General features: G+C 40.9%; 1 pseudogene across 1 annotated transcript; it reads right to left on the minus strand.

Moving 5' to 3' along the window:
• Positions 1–233: 233 nt before the first annotated feature.
• Positions 234–16363, minus strand: LOC143532421 (nicotinate phosphoribosyltransferase 2-like; annotated as a pseudogene). The gene is made up of 14 exons (XR_013135167.1): positions 16097–16363; positions 2869–3016; positions 2672–2791; positions 2451–2585; positions 2319–2372; positions 2159–2234; positions 1961–2062; positions 1766–1869; positions 1628–1686; positions 1400–1543; positions 1185–1319; positions 1016–1114; positions 387–495; positions 234–304 (listed from the first exon to the last, which is right to left on the minus strand). The product of XR_013135167.1 is annotated as a nicotinate phosphoribosyltransferase 2-like (transcript).
• Positions 16364–23117: the final 6754 nt, after the last annotated feature.

Raw genomic sequence — 23117 nt, forward strand, 5'->3', positions numbered from 1 at the left:
CAGCGGAAACGAAAAACGAAAAAAAAATAATATTTTACACTGTAACCGGTTGGAACCGGTTACAGTGTAAGAACCGGTTTAGGAACCGGTCAGAACCGGTTCCACCGGTTCCGGGTCCGAGGGTTGGGGAACCGGTTCGGTTCCCTAACCGGTTCGACCATGGAACCGGTTTAAACAGTGATGTTGACTAATGGAACCGGTTCCGGTTCCTTTGACCAACCCGATTTGATCACCTATAGCTCCAGCTGTTTCATACAATGTTCTCTGATCTGCTCAAGTGTTGGCAGTTCTTCTCTTGCTTTGTCTTCAAATATTTATATACATTTTAATCATCAAGTAATGTATCTATTTTTTATTAAAAAAAAGTTGAAATATTCAAGTCTTACCTGCACTTCCAGGCCAATAACACTTCATAAGATCCTCAACATGTTGTGGCACCACATAAGCTCTCTTTGATTCACTAAACGGGTGTCGACATAAAATCCTTTGCCCTACCTGTACTTAAACCAAGGGTGAGCAGAAAAACCGAGTAACTGAACTATAATCAACTAACACAAAAAATCCAAATCAAATTGAGAAACCGATAGTTTGCTCATGATATTCTGATAATTGATTTGTGGTTATAACTTATAAGTGTACATATACCTACATTTAAAGCAACCAATGAGCATGTTTGGGATTGGGTTTGAAAAGTGCTTATGGTTTTTCAAAAAGCCATTTTGAAAAGCCAGGATTTGAGGCTTTTAGAAAACTGTTTTTTTAACCTTTTTCAAAAAGCTAAAATAGAAGGTTTTTTGTGATTGCCAAACACCATTTAACTTATTGACTTTTTGAAAAAGCCAATAAACCAATAAGGTATTTTCAAACTCAATCCCATATGATTTTTAAAACACTATTATATTTTTAAAATTTTTTTGTTATAGTTTCTTACTTTTTTAAAATAGCATATTAGTGAAAAAGACTTGTTACAAACAAATTCCAAAACGAATAGTCGAAAACAAATTAAGAACCTTACCTTTGGAGGCGGTTCATTTTCGCCAGACATTATGTCAACAAGAGCATACCCTTCTTTCCCATACAATCTAAACGACCGTTTCTTACATGGAATCGAGACCTAAGACCACAGCATCCTTTTATTATCCCAATTCAAAATACAAACGGAACACAAACTAATGATTCCAAACCTTTGAGATGTCTTCTGATAGCTTTATCCGTGGCTGATTATTAATCTCAACAAGCTTGAATACACAACCTAAAGCAGGTTGAGTAAAACATGTAACCAAATTGGTCCCAATCCCAAAAGAGTCAACCTCATGGCCCTGACAATATCAAGAAACCAGAATTTAATATAAATATAGAATTTTATAATTGTTATATTCATGATAAGTTGATAACTCACCTGTTTGTTTAAAGCATCTCATTAAGGTCATTACTAGCCGTAATATTGATCTTTCCAAAACCGGGAACATGAAATTCCTTTTCAACGGTTTGAAAAAACTTCCTGGATTCACATGACAGGTAAGCAATGCCTTTTGCTTTATATCTGAATATAAAAACAGTAATCATTAAGCCAAAATATGATATTTTATTATTAATAACTTAAAAGGCAAATACGTTACAAACACACCCCATATCATGCAGCGCTAGAGCAACCGCACAAAAATTAGGAATGCCACTCCTCATCACCTGATTGGATAGAACCATATTACTTAACTAATCAATGAAATAATTATAAATATGTAAATCGATTAAAAAATGGTTGTACATCATATGTGTCCACAAGGGCTAGAAAGCTGTCGGGAAATGCGAGTGCAAACGAAACAAAAGCTGCCAAGTCTCACCAAAAACCCCCTCTGATGAGCTTAATCTCTGTAACACATGCAACATAATATATAAATAATGATTGAAATGTAACTATTTAAGGTTGTTAGGTCAAGTAATTAATTATTTGTTTTAACACCTTGAGTTTGCCTAACCACATTTGTGTGAGGTCAACAAAATCCTTGCATTCTTTTGACCCATCTTGACTTTTAAGAGATCTCTTTGTAATCTCATCAGGTCCCTAAAGAAGTAAATACCAACAAATCGACTATTAATACAAGCGATAAAAAACAAGGAAAAAAATATTATAATATGGTAATTTATATATGACACCAACCGTGAACGAGCTAACAAAAGCATGAGAATGGGTCCCACGAAGTGGAATTCCAAATAACTTTCCAGCTGCACAATTACTATATACCACAAAAAAATAAAATCAATATTGAGATACAATGTTTTAGAACATGCTGACTAACATAAGTGGTCAACACGATTACCTTGTTGCATCAAATCCGCCCATGTAGCAATATCTTGATGCCCCCATCCGGGCCCTATGTATGAAATACAAAAAAAATATTAACGACAAAAACAATAACAATAATAATCAAGTAATAATATTAAAAATAGACCTGTGCCCGCCGAAGGCCAAACTCGAGAAGAAGTTTGTTTTTCCCAGCAACAAACTGGTGTCTTGCAGCATTTGTAGTGACTAAAGAAGCGAAATTTATAAGATTCACAAAAGGAGTTTCCAATAGTTGAACCACCTGAATATAATAATAATATAAATATGTTTATGTTATAAAAAATTATCTTGCAAAATGGACATATAAACAAGTTTCTAAAGACTCACAGCAACAGGGCCTTCAATCCTCATCAAGGGTACTTTCGGAAACACAACAGAGCCCTCAGAAATAGCATACACTTCAACATTAGAACAGTCAATTCCTCCAAGATAGTCAAAGAAACCATCCTATACTCAACACGAAAAAGATTAGTAAATTACGCTTTTACCCTTTTTACCATTTTAACCATAATAACAATACTTACCTCACAAGTGGGAGATAAACAGTCTCTAACAAAAGCAATTTCTTCCTTTGATAATTTAAAATTAGCAATAAACCTTATGCACTCTTCCAAACCTGCAAAAACCGTGTATTTGCCCCCAAATGGGTTCCTTCGAAAATACAAATCAAACCTGAAACAAACTCATAATTATACAGAATCCAATTATGCATTACAAGATTTTCAACTCAATTAATAGCAATTACACATTATACATTTAACACAGAGGTGTGCATGCTTCGGTTTACGCTGATTTTATGCTAAAACTAAATCAAAAACCGAAGATTTTTGAAACTGTTCGGTTTCCGTTTTTTGGTATTCGTTTTGGTTTCGGTTTTTTCCATTGTGAAGAGGTAGGTCCCAGCAGAGCCCAGTTGGACCCGCAAGACTCACCTCAAAGAGGGACGTCTGCGCAGTTGAAACCGCAAGACTCACCTTCAACAGGGACGTCTGCGCAAAGGCTAAACTCGCAAGACTCACCTTGAAGAGAGACGTCTGCGCAGAAACCAACTGGATCCGCAGGACCCACCATGCTCAGAGACGTGACGTCCTTACGCGCAGTACGCAAGCTGTTCCCGCAGGAAAAGCCTCCCAATGGTCGACGTACTCCGCCTGTTCCCGCAGTAACGGATACTAGCCATTAGGGAAGGCTACCCGCGCAGCAAGGCTACACGCACAAGGCACTTAACTCTTAAATAATTCAGTAATGTCACCTGAAGAAGGAGTGAGCAAGCCGGGAACACTCCCGCCCAAAGCCAGGAATACTCCCGCCCAAATGAGCCAGTCCGTACGCTACTGGAGGACCTTTTGTACTGTACCTGACGAGGTATGGACAAAAGGTCTGACCAAAGCAGCGACAGCTCACTGTGACAAAGGAATAGTACACAGCCGGCCTGGTCACTATCAGCCGCTGCCTACTCACCAACCCCTGTCACTATTAGCCGCTGCCTACTCACCAACCTGTCGTAGCACGTGCATAGCCTGCAGTTGGTGGAAAAGAATAGTACACAGCCGGCCTGGTCACTATCAGCCGCTGCTTACCCACCAACTACCAGCATGGCATGTGCGTAGCCCACAGTTGGCAGAACAGGAATACTATTCAGCCGGCTGTACCTTCTTGGAAACCTACCTTCGGCTATAAATACTCCAACACCTTGGAATGGTATGGACATTACATTATCTTACATTACCTGATATCTCATTATCTTATCTTCTCTAGCAATCTCTTAATATACACTTATATTCAAGAGCAATCTAGTCTGATTCTCACACCGGAGGGTGGTCACAAGGAGGTACCCCCCCCTTCTCAGTGACGAGCTCACGGTGTCTGTTTTGCAGGTCATCAGAAGAACCATCTTTGCCGTACCTAACCCCTCGTGGGAAACATCTATTTAACCCCCAGATTATCCGTAATCTGCCCGGGGTCAATTAGTGTTTCTTCATTGGCGCCATCCGTGCATAAAAGCTAGAACTAATTCTCTCAGTTTTTTCAAAACTTCCGAAAAGATGGTTAACGTTACTCCGGTCCCCAGGCCAGGGAGTAACCAAGAAACCCCGGTAACCACAACCCCAGCTACTGGGGGGGAACACCGGCGAATACACACATTTTACGAACACTACCCCGGTTACCCAAGCCGGGGCAAGTGCAGTAAATTTTACGAACACTACCCCGGTTACCCGAGCCGGGGCAAGTGCAGTAAACAATCCTCCCCTGGGATTCATTAATACCCAGGTGGAAAGACAACAGACGAGGCCCCCCCGCCAAACACTTGAACAAGTTAAAGCGTGGGCGGAAAAACGTCAAAGGGAATTCCAAGCTGAGTTGGATGAACGCTTACGTTCACTCCAACAGGCTGACGAATTCGGAAGCACTCGACAACAGCTCAACATGAGCAATGAGTGCGAGTACTTGGACGATGATTCGGAGGAATCCAACACCGACGTAAACCCTCGCCATAAGGCGAAAGGGAAGCGTAAGGAAACAGACTTCCAACCAAGAAGGAATTTTGGAGAAACCTTCAAACCAAAAAACGCGGGTGGAAACCCACGTGACTTCTCTAAAACCTTCAGACCAACCGCTGCAAATGCGGGAACCTCCAAGTTTGCAAGGGACATTGCGGAAGCAATCGCCCCAAGAAGTGCCAAACAGATGTCCAATATAGGCACATATGATGGTATATCTGACCCAGACGATCATTTGAACAGATTCATAGCGGGGGCAATCGTCAGCAATTGGACGGAACCCACGTGGTGTTATATGTTCCAGATGACGTTAGTTGGAGCAGCCAGAGCATGGTTCGACCGTCTACCGGTCCACCACATCTACGATTGGGCAGACTTCCAACAGAAGTTCAGCCAACACTTCAGTCAACAAAGAAAGTACACTGAAGAGCAATGGACAATCCTCAACTGCATCCGAGAGGAAGATGAGTCTTTACTAGACTTCATCACGCGCTTCAATTCAAAGAAGCTAAGTCTGGGCAGTATTAGCGAAGATCTTGTTCGCGCTGCTTTCATCCAGGGCGCGAAAGACCCAGAGCTCATCCGCACCTTAACGGGTAAAGATGGCATGCCATCCACATGGGATGCCATCATGACAGCAGCAAAACGCTTCGCGGAAACGGAAAAGCAACTGGGTAGAGATCTTCCCCAGAGCACAAACCTCAACACCCAGAAAACAAGAGAAAACAATGTCCTTACCGCCCGACTAAACAAAAAGAGGAAGCTAGGTATTTGGCAGTCAAGGGTAAACTTCGACACCTCATCCGGCTCGCACCCTCGGTTAGGCGGAAAGGACAACAAGCAGTCGTCGAACCGGAACCCCCGGTGGACGCCGCTCACCAAAAGCGTCACCGAGATTTTCGACACCGAGAGGCTCCCATGGCCAAAGGCTCCAATAATCCGAGAGCGTCACAACGCTGATCAGAGCAAATTCTGTGACTTCCACAGGACAACAGGCCACACCACCGACGAATGCATAGACTTGAAGGACATTATCGAGACATTCGTCAGAAATGGAGAACTCGCACACCTCGTGGCGTAAAGGATGCTGAGCAGGCCAACGCGTGTAGAACCCCAGGTGGGAAAAACACTAAAATGCAGCTACAATGTTGGAGACTACATACTGCGTAAACAACGAGATTCCGAACCAAGTGCATATCGGCTCGATGGAACTCCCATCCAAACAACATGGAAGGGAGCTCAATTACACAGTCTGCATGTAGATCAATTCCAAACTTGTAAAAAAAAAGGCCCAGAGCCACTTCTAATGGAAATGATTCTCCTTATCACATTGACGCTGATAATCTTACATTTATACTTATGAACTTTCCACACTGATATGCCGGTCTTCACCGCATACATAAGTGGGGAAGTAAGTCGTTGCGTGTGGAAGGCGGCAAAACCCGCATAAACACAAAAAACGGCCAACCTTCACGCAGGTCAGTTATAGGTAAAGTTGGGTCATCCCACTAAATGAAAGTGCCGGTCCTACCCGCACAAATCATGATAGAGGAAACCGAACTAACCTATTGACAACCGCGCGTCGAACGGTTAATTTATTCAAAACACTGATATGCCGGTCTTCACCGCATAAATAAGTGTGAAGAAGTCGTTGCGTGTGGAAGGCGGCAAAACCCGCATAAACACAAAAAACGGCAAACCTTCACGCAGGTCAGTCATAGGTGAGGTTCGATCATCCCACTAAATGAAAGTGCCGGTCCTACCCGCACAATCATCATAGAGGAAACTGAACGTTAACCTATTGACAACCGCGCGTCGAACGGTTAATTTATTCAAAACACTGATGCCGGTATTCACCGCATAAATGTGAAAAGTCGTTGCGTGTGGAAGGCGGCAAAACCCGCATAAACACAAAAAACGGCAAGAATTTCTAAGGAAAAGATGAGGAAAACCTTCACGCAGGTCAGTCATAGGTAAAGTTTGATCATCCTACTAAATGCAAGTGACGGTCTTACCTGCACAATCATGATAGAGGAAACTGAACATTAACCTATTGACAACCGCGCGTCGAAAGGTTAACTTATTCAGAACACTTAGAAAATCTCTTAAGGAAAAATTGAGGAAAACCTCCACGCAGGTCAGATATGGGTAAAGTTTAGCCATCCTACTAAGTGAAAGTGACGGTCTTACCCGCACAATCACGAAAGAGGAAGCAAAACTTTAACCTATTATCTGCCACGTTAAAAGGTTAACTTATTCAGAACACTTAGAAAATCTATTAAGGAAAAATTGAGGAAAACCTCCACGCAGGTCAGATATGGGTAAAGTTTAGCCATCCTACTAAGTGAAAGTGACGGTCTTACCCGCACAATCACGAAAGAGGAAGCAAAACTTTAACCTATTATCTGCCACGTTGAAAGGTTAACTTATCCAAAGTACTTAAGAAATTGCTAAGTTAAACTAAAGTATGCACAAGCGAATCATATATTGTTTATGCGGCAAAACAAGTGCCAAATTAAACTATAATATGCATGAGCAAGTCGTATAACGTTTATAAAGTAAGAGTGACGGTCCTACCCGCACAAAAGATTTATATTCCATAAAAATTCAACTGTTACAATGGCCGGGTATCTACCCGCCTACAAGAATATAAATCTATACAAAGACGTAAATCTATCCTAACAGTGGGAAAGGATTTAAAAGATCAATCTTCAGGGCCACTCCCTCCAAACCCACTTGTACCCGCACCATCAGTTGGCTGTGGCGGTTCAAGGAAGGTCTTGAGAATGGTTAGCCCATCATCAGCAGCAGCAACTTCGTTCACCTTCTCCACCACCGGGTGCGGGAAGGCGGCATACTGGTTCACTGCTTGGTAATATACAGCTTCAGTATCCACATCATATAAAGGGAAGTTGGAAGGCGGGATGCCCTTCTCAACGAACCCTAGACCAAGCAGGAAGCCAGCCTTTTCCCCATCCTCATGAGAAGCGTTGAGGGCTGCGCTCATGGCATCGTCATATGATGTGTCCGTGAAGACCCGATGCACAACCTACAAAACAAAAATACAAGTACCAAAACCTTTTCTAAGTACAAAGAAAAGCGTAAAGATATTATGAAGCTATGCATACCTGCGACAACGCTTCTCGTAGAAGCCATTCCTTGGTAACCAGAGCCTCCTGGATGGCAGCTTGAGCTTCATTACGGGCGCGTTCGGCTTCGTTCTTTGTAAGGTTGGCTGTCACACCCTCAAAATCCACTAACGGAGTTTTACCGTCAGAGGGTGTGAACTGGCAGGATCGGAATCATCAGTTATAATCAAACCATAAAATAAAGTTTCAAAACCATGAAAACGTTTACGAGTAATTAAATGCGGAAGCGTAAAAATCTTTAATCAAAAGTTGCGTCACGCAGGACGACTTAAAACCAAAGATAACCGTTAAAAATAAGTTTGCAGGACAAAAGCGTTTTCAATCAATGCATGTTCCTAAACCGCGCGCCCGCCTCGGCTACCTGAGAATAACATACTAAAAGTGTCAACACAAGGTTGGTGAGTTCACAAGTTATATAAAAATAAATCGTTTAGCGTTTGCGTTCAGCGTTACAGCGTTACAGCGTTTTGCGTTAAGCGTTTTGCGTAAAAACGTTACGGCGTTTTGCGTTAAGCGTTTTGCGTAACAACGTTACGGCGTTTTGCGTTACCAGATAGTGTTATGTCAAATTATATATCGATAGGTAGCTAGTCTATACAACAAGTATTACTAAGTGTTCGACACCGAAGCTGACTCATTTAGTAAGTGCCTTGTCACCAGGTCATCCAGACCATGGTACGTGTTAGCCAAAATTACACCCGCTCGACCTCCAGTCGAGTTTAGCGTTGGGTGGGGTTTGTCAAACCCAGTAGTACTACTCAACAGTGACTCGCTATTCTAAATATTAACCGGTTCGATGTGTAGGACTTCAAATATTTCGTTTGCCACTTAGCCTTTACAAGTGATATATAATTTATAACAAAATCTTAAATGCGTTGTGGAGTATGTTATCTCCCCCAAGTGAAAAACGTTTGAAAACAGTTTAAAGAGGGGAAAGTGAAACTCACTGTTTGCGAAGAATTTCCCAAAATAAATCACCAAGATGCGCGTCACCGAAAAACTCTCTCTAACGTTCTAAAACAACAAAGAGATTTTTCTAAGTGTCGGAATATTATCGAGTCTCTAGACCCGGCACATAATACCTATGCACATAACATGTTTCGTGTTTCGTTTGTGAATCGTGTGTGACTTTAACAAGTGTTTTTGTGACACATCACATGTGTAAGCAATCATATACGTGTCATGTATTCATAACGTACATTACTAGCAATTATTCCCCGTAAGGGCATTTTGGTCAGCAAATAACAATTAACTAGCCATTATTCCCCATAAGGGCATTTTGGTCAAATTATGACAATCATCTTGCAATCATTCCCCTCAAGGGCAATTTGGTCAAAACACGATAATAAATTAGCAAGTATCAAATTTCATGCATTTTCACAAAACTCAGCAGCTAGTTTCACCGAGACAGAAATCCTACTAGAAAGATTGTACTATTTCACCGATCATAGCATCTCAATTAATTTACCAAAAATCATCACAGAAGCACATATGTCTTAGGTTTCCAGAACATATTTTATTACATTTTTATTCCTCATAGTTTTCTCACAATCATCAAATCATTACAGCAAACTCATAACAGTCAAATTTATGCGCAACAGAATGTTATTTGCAATTCCCATTAAAAGAAAAATCCAATAAATGCAAGACCACTTGGGTTTGGTTCCTAACTCAATGAGTCAACTTCCAGAAGTGGAACCAACCCAATTGGTCTCGTAGTTCATGAGATATAACATTTACAACATAACCTAACAGCAGGTCTAACAGCTCAGCTTTGCACAACGTTTTTGTAAAATCATAAAAGTTAACTTCTACTTGTCCAAAAATTACAAGTTTATATTCTTTAGAAACTAGACTCAGCCTAGTTTACTGTAGTACCAACAATCTCAACCAATTTTCATGTTTACACTTCGTTACAGTCACTTAAACATCAAATACACATTCTGTCCAGAAACTGTTTGCATCCAAACTCAACATAATAACAACCTATGAACTATCATGCATTCATATGACCATCTAGACTCCATAAACACCATCCATGCACATCAATTACATATTACATACTTGATTAGGGTTTGTGTTTGAACTCAAATCAAAGACACAACAATTTACATGCAACAAGATTCAATCTAGTTATCAAATCATCATCAAACAACAACAATCATGTTAACTTCATACATACATGAAATCGGCTCATCTAGGGTTTTCAATTAACCCATTAAACATCAAAATCAAGTAATAAGGATGCATGGGATAGTCGATTATACCTTCCTAGCACCTAATTCTTCAATCACAAGCTTGATTTCTTGGTGTTATGTGTGTGCAAAGTGGACGGCAGCCAAGGGGATGGGGCTTGGGTTCCGATCGGGGTTGGGAGTGTAGAAAATAAGTTAGGGTTTAGGTTATTAGTATATATTTATAATAATAATAAGTTACACTCAAGTCCCTCCACTATCAAGTGTTACTTTTCTAGCCTAACTAACTTGTTTACATCTTGAGTTAACGTCTATAACCATGTTATCACATAACACATAAGTCTAACACATAATTATCACATAATTACTGTTTTGACGTTTTTCGTTTATTCATCAATCGTTTGCGTCAACTCGTTTGCGTTTCGGTGCAAATCCCGAAAGACTACACATGTAGTAAGTGTTAAGCGTCATTTAAACCCTAGTTTAAATGTAATGAAGTGTGCGTTATAGATTTAGTGATCTTAAGTTTGAATTGACGGAGTTGAGTTAACGGAGTTAACCTGAAATTGACGATTGTCACATTGGCAAGCAACACATCTTTGGCTGCAGCCTCTTCGACGCCCTTTAGCTTACGCTCAGTGTGGTCAAGCACCCCCCTCTGGTCCAAGATCTCTTGGAGCTTCTTGGCATCTTCCATGGCCAAGGCATCATGAGCCTGCTGGAGCCTCTCTAATTTGGCTTTGAGCTCCTCATTCTCAGTGCGTAGAGGCTCAGCAACAGCTTCAGCCTTGGTGGCCCTCTCAGTTGCGTTCCGTGCAGTTTCCTTAGCCAACCGAAGCTGTTCATTAACAGCTTGGGTAGCCTTGGAACGGGCCTCGAGACGGGCCTGAACTTCAACCTCGAGGGCCTTGAAGGCCTTCTTCTTCTCCGCAGCAACGGCGGAGAGTCTCCTGTTCTCCTCCCGGATAGCCCGCGCCTGAGCTACTTCTTGGATACGAGCCGCATTTAACTTGTCGTTTTCACGGCAAAGCAGCTCGACGCGCGGCTGCATCCGGGCAAGGAGAATTCGAAGCTCGTTTGTCAGCCTACCCTCTTGGTAGCTCGACATAGCTTCTCCCAGTGCACCACTGGGGGCGGCGTGGCGCGCCCACTCGACGCAATCCATAGCCGTCCGAAGGGTGGTTCCCCGGCGGATGTTCCACCGCGGAACAAACACCTCATTCGAATCCGACACTGCAAAAACAAAAAGCAGTTAGGAAAAGTTGATAAAAACAAAAATATATATAAAAAGGCCAAAATAACCCTACGCACCTGTAGGGTCGACAGTAGGCCGGTAGCCGCCAAACCCATCACCCGAACCTAACGGATTTCCATCCAAGAGGTCAGGCAGATGGGAAGGAGGCAGAGATTGGCTTGAAGCCCCGAACATACCTGCTGAACCGGCCGGGGACGAGGTAGTCGCCGGTGCCGGAGGCACGGTCGAAGCCGCTGCGGTAGAGACCATCGGAGGTGAACTCACTGGAGGTGAACTCACAACCGTGGCCGCCGCTGCGGAAGAACCCGCAGAAAATATCACCGCCGGCTCAGTGAAGGATTCCGTGAAGATCGCACTGACAGCCGGCGGGGATGATGTTACAGTTGGAACAGTTGCCTCAACTGAGTGAGCAACTGAACCAACACTTGAAGCAGGCGCAGTCGCCTGGGTCATCGCCTCGGGTAGGTTGACCAAACCTACCGTAATGGGTCCAGAGGTGCTCCTCCCCGCTCCACCCTGGAATGCAGTTGCATCCACGCCTGCATGATGACAAGATAGTTAAATATAATGGCGGAAGGATATGCAGTTAAAGTAAATGAAAATTATACTTACGAGTTCTCTTCAGCTTGAAGGTTCTGATAGGCGGGGACGAACCCGATGGAGCCGGCCTCTTCACGTCGCTCACCGTTGTACTAGGCTGCCTGGAGGTGACAGCTGTCTCAACCTCCGGAACAGTGATCTCGTCACCACCAGGGTTCCCCCGCCACCTCTTCACTCTCGGTCTCTGACTCTGACCGATTCCCCTGATCGGCAGTAGAGGCAACCTTCGCCTTACCCTTCCCGCCAGCAGCCTTCTTCTTCCGCGTGAAGAAAGGACCATCTGCGGATTCCTCATCAGAAGATGACAAAATTAGAGGAATTCCAGCAGAGGTTTGAGCATTGACAGGGCGAGGGTTAAATAACTCCTTAGCTGGCCGCGTGGCGCTCAGAATCGGGTGGCCCGGCGGGTAGACCTCCACAAACCGATCCGCCGTTTGCTCCAAGATGGACAACTCGTTCTCATCAAGAGCACGGGTACCCATCCGAGCGGGACCACCAGCCTCCCGCGGATGCAGGAGCGATTGTAGGTCGTTTCCCTCTGAAAACAAAAGAAACAGTTAGAAGAAAACTTTAAATCAGCAAAGAAGACAGAGCATACCGTAAGGGATAGAGTTCAAACCGTATTCAAGGACGATGGGAATCTGTGGCGCCTCCGCCCCAGCATCCTTCCACACCCGGCTCATCCCGAGCATCACGATCCCGAACTCCGCAAAGCGGTAAACCGGAGACTGGACCCGGGAAATCTTGGAGAACCATTCCGCCTCCTCGTAGTTGAAGGCGTGAAGGTTCGGGAGAGCTCTCCCGTTCTTGAACGTCATCGCTATGGGGACGACGCGAGCGGAGATATAGAAGAACTCCCGCTTCCAAGACCGAAGACTGCGCTCGGTAGCGCAGATCTTCAAACCCTTGATCCGAGTGACCAAGGTATACCACCCCTGGATGCACCTCCAGGAATAGAAGGTCATCAGGCGATCGACATGGGGCTCCACGCCCAGAATGAGGCACACCCATTCAAAATGGTGAATCTTGGCGATCGCCATTGGGTGTACCTCCGTCAGATGTACACCGTGTCTCTCCAAAACACGGTACACAAACTTCGTCAATGGGAACCTGAGATTCCCATAAACGAAGAATACGGCATACACCCCTATCTTGCCCTTGGGGGCATCGTACACCGTCTGATGAGGCTTAGGAAACTCAGGCTCGAAAGGCTCGAGCATGAACTTTCTAACAATGTACTGGTACAGGTCGACGGTAAGAGCACACTGGCACTCACCAGCAGTACTCTTATCGTCCTTATCAGAAGTAGACGACGGATTCTCGGCATACACATCAGACTCCTCGGCGGTAGCCTCAAGATCATGAACGGAAGACATGTTTTGAATGAAAACGATTTCAGGAGAATGCTCGACAGAAAAGTTAGAGTATTCGCCGGAAATCGTTTAGAGGAAGAAGAGAGGTGAAACTGTGAGTTGAGATGCAACCTCTCCTCCCTTTATATACTCATCGCAATGAATGCGATGAATTTAATGCGGAAGAGAGAGGAAAACGCAGGTGCAATGAAACTATGACACGTGGAATATGCAAGCTGGCAACAACTGTTGACAGGACGCGTGCCGTAAACTTCGCGGCCACGCGCCCGAAAACTCGCGCCCACGCGCCTGAAAAAGCGTCTGGAATGACCATATACTGTCACGTCGCCATAACTTCCTGCACGTCCTGAAACTGTCAGAAGAAACCGTCGGACGACGTTTCAACAGTCTGGACTGTTCTTATCCTTTCACCAACTCTTCAAATTTCAAAAAGATTCAAAAAGATTCAAAAAAGATTCAAAAGTAAGCGGGACTATACCCCTTACCTTGGCAACCAAGTAACTATAAGACAGGTGCGAGTACAGTGTTAAGGCAAAACCCTTCACATACTTAGCACCTGCAGGGAATTGAAGCCAAGAATACCTCGGCAACCAAGTAACTATAAGACGGGTGCGGGTACAGTGTCAAGGCAAAACCCTTCACATACTTAGCACCCGCAGGGAATTGAAGCCAAGAATACCTTGGAAGTAAAGTAACTATAAGACGAGTGCGGGTACAGTGTCAAGGCGAAACCCTTCACATACCTAGCACTCCGCAGGGAATTGAAACCAAGAAGGATCTTCTGGGCCATGCTTGCGGAAACGGGAATAACATCCCCGCATAGCGGGAACGTCGAGAACTAGATTGTTGGAAGCTCCAAGATGGAATTGGTTGTTTTAACATAATTGATCACTATGTTCAAAACTACCAAAACCTCATGGAGAATCTACACAAGTGGAACTCAACGCTCCTGACTTGCGAGGAGGTTACAGACCTACCCGCATCATACCCAAAGATCAAGCAGAAAAGTCGGGAATTTCTGCATGTGACATTAGGACTTCCGCGGGAAGAATCCCCATGGAAAACCTTAAAACTAAACCCTTTTCAAAACCCTTTGCTTAAGTCCAAAAGTTCACCTCACTTATTAACAATTCATGAGAAGAACATTGGACTGGGGGGGACTTGAAGAGGTAGGTCCCAGCAGAGCCCAGTTGGACCCGCAAGACTCACCTCAAAGAGGGACGTCTGCGCAGTTGAAACCGCAAGACTCACCTTCAACAGGGTCGTCTGCGCAAAGGCTAAACTCGCAAGACTCACCTTGAAGAGAGACGTCTGCGCAGAAACCAACTGGATCCGCAGGACCCACCATGCTTAGAGACGTGACGTCCTTACGCGCAGTACGCAAGCTGTTCCCGCAGGAAAAGCCTCCCAACGGTCGACGTACTCCGCCTGTTCCCGCAGTAACGGATACTAGCCATCAGGGAAGGTTACCCGCGCAGCAAGGCTACACGCACAAGGCACTTAACTCTTAAATAATTCAGTAATGTCACCTGAAGAAGGAGTGAGCAAGCCGGGAACACTCCCGCCCAAAGCCGGGAATACTCCCGCCCAAATGAGCCAGTCCGTACGCTACTGGAGGACCTTTTGTACTGTACCTGGCGAGGTATGGACAAAAGGTCTGACCAAAGCAGCGACAGCTCACTGTGACAAAGGAATAGTACACAGCCGGCCTGGTCACTATCAGCCGCTGCCTACTCACCAACCCCTGTCACTATTAGCCGCTGCCTACTCACCAACCTGTCGTAGCACGTGCATAGCCTGCAGTTGGTGGAAAAGAATAGTACACAGCCGGCCTGGTCACTATCAGCCGCTGCCTACCCACCAACTACCAGCATGGCATGTGCGTAGCCCACAGTTGGCAGAACAGGAATACTATTCAGCCGGCTGTACCTTCTTGGAAACCTACCTTCGGCTATAAATACTCCAACACCTTGGAATGGTATGGACATTACATTATCTTACATTACCTGATATCTCATTATCTTATCTTCTCTAGCAATCTCTTAATATACACTTATATTCAAGAGCAATCTAGTCTGATTCTCACACCGGAGGGTGGTCACAAGGAGGTACCCCCCCCCTTCTCAGTGACGAGCTCACGGTGTCTGTTTTGCAGGTCATCAGAAGAACCATCTTTGCCGGACCTAACCCCTCGTGGGAAACATCTATTTAACCCCCAGATTATCCGTAATCTGCCCAGGGTCAATTAGTGTTTCTTCACATTGAGCTTGAAAACTTTCAGGCTGAAAACAAAAAGTTAGCCCAAAATATTGAATTTAGGTATAAATTATTTTGTAAATTAAAACAAATTGATTTTTTATAAATATTAAATTTTTATAGATTAGTCAAAATAAAAAAAAAATAAGAAATCTGGTTCACTTCTGTTTTTTTCGGTTTTTATTACATGCAAAACCAATACCGAACCGTAAGTTCAAAATTTTTTTGTTTCATATTGATTTTTTCAGTTTCATGCACACCCTAATTAAACATATCATTTTCCTAATAACCTTAATTAATTACCAAACAATTAACCCATAAATAAATTCTCCGTACACAATTAAACAAAACCAGATAAATGCAAATAAAAACATAAGTACATAACATTAAACAGACGAATAAATGAATTAAGAAATGACTAACACGGCACGATCGTTATGTTTGCCGGCTTTCCAATAAGCATAGGCCATGGTGAACTGATAAAGATCGGTCAGGAGTGGTGTAACCATTGGATTGGTGGGCCCGCTGATTGCCGGCAAACGTTTACCATCTTTTACGCCGCCGTTAACCTTCGGTGTTGATTCCATTATTATTATTATTATGTGTAATAATAAAAATGAATAATATTAATATATGTGAAGCTGGTGTGTGTGTATATGTATGTTCGTAAAGTACGAGAAAAAGCGTTGTTTTATTTTGAAGAAGAAGAAAGAATGAACTGGATTTGGAATTAAACCATACACCAAGGCAATAAATATATATATAAATCTATCTATGAATATGTATTTATTTATTTATTTATTTACCAAAGACAAAAGATCGTATTTATAAATACTTTTCTATAATTACGACATTACGTGTCTGTTTTTTTATTTATTTCTTTTACTAAAATAACTTGGTATATTTTTTAGGCATAGTAGAATCTTTAAATAAAAAAAGAAAATTTGTGGAAATCATAGATAATGTTATGATTAAGTGGTCAAGAAGTCAAGCAATCTAATAACGATTTAAATTTAATTAACTTGAATTTTTTATACTTTTCTCTCTCACACTCTTTTTTTATTTAATACAGTCTAGTTATATTAGTTTTTTAATCTTAGCAAGCTTTTATAAAGCGATAATTTATATGATATTCATGTCATTGTTGGTGACGAAAATCAATAAGGGTCGTTTGAATATCATTATATTGCAACTTTTTTTTGTACGGTTCAAGTTAGACCGGATTATATTAAAAATGTAAACATAGAATCAAACTAAATTTATAAATCAATAGAAGTATGTCAGGTGTTACCTGAATGAAAGAAACCTTACTTGAATTAGACCGATTAGTCGGTGGATGATTGACGGTCGACGTCAAGAGTCGAGATGACCAGAAGCGAGCTGGCAAAGGGTCAATGAATGATTGATCAATCGACGCTTCAGTTGTTGCTTCTAATCGTTTGTCGCTTTATTGCTTTATTTGTTTTAATAAGGTTTAAACCTTTAAAAGCGTGAGTTGGGCTAAGATTATGGCCAATGGGCCTAAGTCATGGTAATTTTTAAAATCATGGGTTGGGCTATTAAGCTAAGCTTGTTTATGGTCACAATTATATAATTTATATTGATAATTAGTGTTTATATTAAATTTATTTAAAAAACAAATAAATTGCTATTATAGTTTGGTTTTTCTTAAGGGTATTGTTTCTAAATTTCTTGAGGTCGGTTTCAAAAGATTTTGGAGGCTAAATGTATAATTTTATGGGGGGCGATCGTAATTTTCACATACGTATAACTAGGGGTGAGCAAAAAAGGTTCGGAACCCGCAGAACCGAGGAACCGGAATCGAACCGGTGCCTAAGAACCGCTAACGTATGTTACCTTACGGTTCTCGGTTATCAAAATTTGCATTAAACGGTTCCCGGTAAAACCGAAGGTTCTTGACGTGGAATGAAGAACCGGTATATTAAAAACGTTCTAACTAAATTTACCAATCCTCATTTGTTATAGGGTAACTTATTAACCGACATCCATTCAATCATTCTTTAATTCAAATATTTTTTTCTTTGGGTTCAATACATAGCAGCCAAAATCAATTTTGATTTAAGCTTTTAAGGTAATTTAATATAAAATGTTATGATCTTCTTTTAATCTACCGCCGCTAATGACATACTTAACTTCAACAATTAGTTTTGAATAAAAAAAATATAAAGGATGTTTATGTTGTAATCTAAATTAATTTCACCGTGAAAGAAGACATACAATTAATATTATCACACACACTTCAAATGTTATATATTTCAATTTTACATTTTCCTAACATTGAAATAATATTTTAAGATGACATAAAATCAAATTTTGGTGATTACGTAAACGTATTAAAGATATTTTATATGATTCATACGAATGTAAGTTAAATAGTGCTTTACAAATTATAAAATTATAAATATTGTATTTATTCAACGAAATTTGAAGCACACACATAATTAAATATCTATTACTCCCTCCGTCCCATTATAAGTGTCATAGTTTGATTTTTCAAGTCTTTCTTGTTTAACTTTGACCGACAATATTTTTGTTTGTGTTATATAATACTTGATGTAAAATATATGAATGGATTGGGTTTTAAATGTATTTTACATTGATATATTTTTCATCAAATATTATATGACACGAACAAAAATATTTACGGTCAAGGTTGTAAAAGAAAGACTTGAGAAGTCAAACTAGGACACTTATAATGGGACGGAGGGAGTATAAACATAGGTCACTAATTATTATTATATGATAATAATTCGCAAATCGTTTGTTAACTAATTTAATAATTCACTTTTGATTTTAAACTTATTATAAATATTCAATAGTTTACATGTTTTTTTAAATCATTGTCAAATTTTATATATTTAATAGTAAAATTAGGTGTAACATGTTAGCAAAAGTTAGTGTGATTTAAATTACATTAAATACCTTCTTTTTTGTCATATGAGTTACAACTAATGACTCATAACAATTAAACCCATTCATATATAGCTTGGATTAAGGAGAGTATAGATTAGAAAATAGCACACACCATCCTCATTATTTTTGTTTATTAGTATATAGGTAGATTTGATGAATTTGGTATTTAGTTTTTAACGATTGGTTTTACCAACATTTTTATACCTTAAGGAACTATTGACAGAATTTGCGTCGTAACCCTAGGTTTTTACCTGTAAGGGTTTTACCAACGTCTGTGTTTCAACACTCGTATTTTACCAACCGAATAAATGTTGTTATTAAGTATTTTAATTTTTACATGTTAATGTTTTTATTTTGACAAATTTAGTTTTTTGTTTAATTATGGTGTCAAACAAACCATATTAGTGCACCCTTGTAATACGACAGGTACATGAACTGATTCAATATGTTCGGTGTAACGTGTCGGGTTAAACACTAGTTAAAGATAAACATAAATGTAACTAAAAAAAAGAAAAATAGAAAAAATAGTCCACTCTTCTTGTTGTTGGGCAGTCAAAAAGCATAGTAATATTTGTCAAAAGTTATCGATTCAAGGACGAAGCCCTTCTGCTCCTCTTCATTTAAAAACTATATTTTATTTTATTATAACAATAATAAAAAAATAAAGTATCTTATGATGGAAGCTAGTTCCTTGTTCAAAAGTATCTTATGATGGAAGCTTCTTCATTTCATATACAAAACCCGAGCCTCATATTGCTCAACATTCTCTAACTCATCACTCAAACCATGAGATCATCAAAAACCAAGAAAGCCCTTAAAACATGTTTGTTGCAAGCAGATTATTCAGAGTCTGAAACGTTGGTTGTGTCCAACGAACACCTTTTAACCGAAATCCTTACCCGGTTGCCTGCGGCCTCCATCCTTCGCTTCAAATCCGTATCTAAACACTGGCGATCGCTTTTAAGTCACCCGCATTTCACCCGCTGTTTTGATAAGCTTTTAGTCTACAGATCATCTACATTTAATATTACACATGAACCGTGGAGATAATAGTTCATGCCTTAATGTGTACGAGATGTTGAGGGATCATTCGGGTGGTTTGTCAAGTATCAACTAGATCTTGATCAACTTCGGGCCGCTTTCCTAGAGATAATCTATCCGTCTTGCGTATCGGTTTCATATAGTTTTTCAGTGTGTGATGTGGTTAGAGGCGAAGCAGAAGAAGATACATTCATGGTGATGAATACGATGAATACTGATCTAGAAAAGATTATAACATACAATGTTCATGACAAGAGTTTTAAGCAGATATTTACTCTCCCCCCTCAACGTTCGTCGATTTGAAGACATCTTCGATGTAGCTTTCCTCTCAGGAATTTATCGTTACACTGAAACCTTAACTCCTTTCTAAAGGACAAGTAGGTTTGTTTCCAGTTTTCGCGTTTTAAAAATATTAGTTTATATGCAATTTCAAAGTTCTCTATTATTAATTTGCTTTTGTTTGTGTATCTAAACACAACCAAACACTATAATACCTAAACAACCTAAGGATTAATAATAGTACATCCCAACTCTGACTACATCAAGTTCAGTTGTTTGTAAACACACTCCGTTAGATGATGAATCTATATCAAATTGTCTCACTTGTAACTTGTTTTGAACTTTAATTCAGACTCACCGAACGGATATTTACAGATTCTTGATTAATTTTTTTGCTACATGTGAACTTACCAATACCACCTGTCATTAGTTTGTATCTATCTAGTACTAAATTGTGGATTGGAAGGATAAGTCAAGTTTTGTTTAATGAGAAATGGAAAGTCATTTACTTGCAAATTTATGTTTGTGTTTATGCAAGTTTTGTTACATTGCAAGTATATTTAGCCTCAAGAAATATTTGTACATTTCATAGAAATGATTTTTTGGTCTTTTGCAGGTCTTTACGGGTTCGATTGCGGAACACATCCATAACATCGACAACAGTCAAACAGGTCAAACACTCGCATCTGCATCCAAACTCGTATCTAGAATTAAGCTGTTGTTGGTAATTTCCATATTACTAGGCCCGTCACATGTTGGTGACCGGGTTGGACCTATTGGGCCTATGGAATTCATTAGTGAAGTAATGGGTTTATGGGGGTTACAATTGGGCTTTTATATTTGGTAACTACTTGTTAACCAAGTTAGAGTATCCCTATAAATACATAGTCATGTTAGGGTATCGTATAAGTGAGAGAGATTATTGTAATTGAGTTTTGTGCTAGTTTCTTGATTATAATAATACGTGAGTTTACCCTAAATATTGTGTGCTCGTTTGTGTTTCCATTATCAATTCGTTCTTGAATTGGTATCAAGAGCTAAGTCAAAAAATATATAAATATAAAAAACCCCACCGTCGATAAACGGTGATCGTGATCAAGAGTCAAAAGAAAAGGTGGTGTTGCAAAAGGAATACTTTATTTTATTCATCGGAATTCTAATTGCAAAAGGAGTTTGCAATAATTGTTTGCAACAAAGAAAAGGTTGTTCGATTATTTATTTTCTTGCTTCTTACTACGAAGAAAAAAAAAGGGAAACTAATAAACACGTTGGTTTTATTTTTCCCCTTGTTCAAACGAATCTTTATCGATTTTCTTTGTGTGGTTGGGGTTTGACGAAGAAAGATGGGTGATAAAGAAACAGTGAAGACAAGCGGTGTAAGCGGGAGTGGGAACCCGAATGCGTTCCAAAGTCCAATGCTTACCTCTACCAATTACACGGTATGGGCTATTCGAATGAAGGTACTCTTGAACGTGCATAAGGTTTGGAATACCATTGATCCGGGTGAAACCGATGATGATAAAAACAACATCGCGATAGCGTTGATTTATTAGTCGATCCCGGAAGCGACAATCATGCAAGTGGGTAATCTTGATTCGGCCAAGGAGATTTGGAACGCGATTAAGACGCGTAATCTTGGGGCTGATCGGGTTAAGGAGGCAGGATTGCAAACTCTCATGAATGAGTTTGATGGTATGAGGATGAAAGAGACGGAGACCATTGATGAGTTTGTGGCGAAACTCTCGTGTACGGCGTCGAAGGCGGCGAGTTTAGGAGAGATGATCGAGGAAACTAAGATGGTCAAGAAGTTCCTTTCAAGTCTACCCCGAAGTAAGTTTATTCAAATTGTTGCGTCTCTTGAACAAACTTTGGATCTCAAAACTGTTGGGTTTGAAGACATGGCGGGACGTTTAAAAGCATACGAGGAGCGGATTCGGGAAGAAGACATGCATTCCGAAACCCATGGTAAGCTTATGTTTCAAAGGTCTGAATCCTCAAGTAGTCGGTACAAAAATCCTGAGTCCACCCGTGGAGGTCGTGGACGTGGAGAAAGGCGAGGACAAGGTGGTCGCGGGTCGAGTTAAAACCGCGGTCATTAAGAAAACGCCATGAATCGGGAAAACCATGAGCATAAGGGCAAAACCTGGGACCTCTCAAAGGTTCAATGTTATCGATGTGATGAGTTTGGACACTTTGTCCATAAGTGTCCCAACCGAAAACAGAAAGTTAAAGGTGAGGCAAAGCTAGCTGAAGCATCCGAGACAAGGGATCCTACTTTGTTTATGATGAGGTGTGTTCAAGAAACGGTGTTCTTGAATGAAAAGAAGGTTATACCCGAAAACTACGATTCTAAAGATGTTGATGAATGGTACTTGGATAACGACGCAAGTAACCACATGACGGGTAACAAGTTTTTCTTTTATGAACTTAACAATCGCGTCATGGGAAAGGTTAAGTTAGGGGATGACTCTTATGTTGATATAAGCGGTGAACATCGTTTGCTTACGGATGTTTATTTTATATCGAGTCTTCGAAGCAATATTATCAGTTTCGGTCAAGCCTCAGAACACGGGTGTGATATTCATATAAAATATAACTACCTTACGATGCAATAATGGGCAAGGTAGGTTATTGATGAAGGTGACTCGTTCCCCTAATCAGCTATACCGGATACAATTAAATATTGGTAAATCGGTTAGTTTACTTAGCCGAATTGAAGAAACAAGTTGGTTGTGGCATGCTAGGCTTGGCCACTTGAACTTTGAGTCAATAAAGCTAATGGCTAGGAGGGAGATGGTTGAAGGATGCGTGGCGTTACCCATGAAAACAAGTTATGTGAATCTTGTTTGGTCGGGAAGCAAACGAGGCAATCCTTTCCTAATTCGGCGGCATTTAGGGCAACTCGAGCCTTAGAACTTGTGCACGGTGATTTGTGCGGACCGATTACCCCTCCAACAATAGCGGGTAACAAGTACGTTTTTGTTTTAATCGATGATTACTCACGATTTGTTTGGACGTATTTGTTGAAGGCCAAAGATGAGGCGTTTGAAGCTTTCAAGAAGTTTAAAGAATTGGTTGAAAGTGATGTCGGGAAAAAGATCAAGACGTTTCGTACCGACCGAGGTGGTGAGTTTACCTCACATGAGTTCAACCAGTTTACTGACATGGAAGGCATTCAAAGGCATCTAAC

Source organism: Bidens hawaiensis, unplaced genomic scaffold, assembly GCF_021521415.1.
Source record: "Bidens hawaiensis isolate Kalapana, Puna unplaced genomic scaffold, B.hawaiensis_p1.1 tig00009445_1, whole genome shotgun sequence".
Taxonomy (NCBI): Eukaryota; Viridiplantae; Streptophyta; class Magnoliopsida; order Asterales; family Asteraceae; genus Bidens; species Bidens hawaiensis.